The 1,542-nt window shown below is 41.8% G+C and overlaps 1 pseudogene; it reads left to right on the forward strand.

Moving 5' to 3' along the window:
* The first annotated feature begins 832 nt into the window (after positions 1–832).
* LOC150056172 (large ribosomal subunit protein uL24 pseudogene) lies at positions 833–1,269 on the forward strand (annotated as a pseudogene).
* The last annotated feature ends 273 nt before the right edge of the window (positions 1,270–1,542 follow it).

Consider the following 1,542-nt stretch of genomic DNA (forward strand, 5'->3'; position numbering starts at 1 on the left):
GAGGACCACCCCCCACAAAGCCTCAGATTTTCTAAAGTCCTGAGCTTGAAATAATGAAATAAGAATGCCACAAATAAATGTTGACTTCTGGGCTACAATGAGAAATAGACATTTGGTTTTGGGCCTCAATTTCTGGCATATAGCTCCTATAAACACTTAGACTCTCCCAATTTTTGTTTGCTGATAAGATCAGGGACCCCTGGATAGGTGGAAGCAGGTCACCAGAAAGACCAAGGCATGATTAGAAGTTCAACCTACCACCAGATCTCAGAGAGGGAGGAGAGAGGATAGTGCCTGAGTTAATCATCAGTGGTCAGTGATTGAATTCATCATAGTGATGAGATGACATTGCCAGAAAAGCCCAGAACTACAGGACTGAGAGAGTGCCCAGGTTAGTGAACATGTCAAAGCACTGAGAGGACAGAATACCTGGAGAAAACATACAAGCCTCCTATATCTCACCGCCAGACCTTGCCCTATGCATTTCTTCCACTTGTCTGTTCTGTAATTACAATCTTTACAACAAATTGATCACAGAAGAAAAGTGCTTTCTGAAGTTCTATGAGCCATTCAAACAATCAGTTCTGAGGAGGGAGTTATGGCAACCTTCTAGTTTAAAGCTAGTTGGTGAGTACCGAATATCTTGTGTCTTGTGACAAATATCTGAAGTGACTTATAAGATTCTCTTATGGGAATGGGCCCACAAATTTGGAAGATCTATCCTAACTCCAGGAAATCAGTGTGAGAATTACAAATGACAATACACCTGGTGTCCACAGAAAACTGGGGAATTGGCCCCTTTTAGGACATCGCTGAAGCAAGAGTGGCCAAAATGAAGTTCAATCCCTTTGTCACTTCTGACCAAAGCAAGAACCAGAAAAGGCATTTCAATGCACCTCCCCATATATGCAGGAAGATTATGTCTCCCCTCTTTTCAAAGAGCTGAGACAGAAGTATACCATGAGGTCTATGCTCATCCGAAAGGATGATGAGGTGCAGGTTGTACAAGAACACTCTAAAGGTCAGCAGATTGGCAAAGTGGTCCAGGTTTATGGGAAACAGTGTGTCATCTGCATGGAACAAGGACAGCGGGAAAAGGCCAATGGCACTGCTGTCCTCATGGGAACTCACCCCAGCAAGGTGGTTATCACCAGGCTGAAACTGGACAAAAACGGCAAAAAGATCCTGGTATGGAAAGCCAAATCCCACCAAGTAGAAAAGGAAAAGGGAAAATGTAAGGAAGAAACAATTAAGAAGATGCAGGAATGAAGTCATCTTATATACAACTTTCATTTAAAAATATTCTAAATTTTAAAAACAGAAAACTGGGGAATTGATTGGTATGGAGACACACATACACACACATGCACACACGCACACACTCTTGATGTCAGTGCTGTAAGGGGAAACTGTTCTTATATATACCCTGGAAATTTTGCATAGTCAGTTAGCAAGGATGTACATACATTTCTCATGAGATAATGTAAAAGATGGGAAAATGTCATTCTCTTAGGGACTATCTTAGAATCTCCCTTCTGGAAG

Source organism: Megascapheus bottae, chromosome 12 (assembly GCF_031878675.1).
Source record: "Megascapheus bottae isolate mThoBot1 chromosome 12, mThoBot2.hap1, whole genome shotgun sequence".
Taxonomy (NCBI): Eukaryota; Metazoa; Chordata; class Mammalia; order Rodentia; family Geomyidae; genus Megascapheus; species Megascapheus bottae.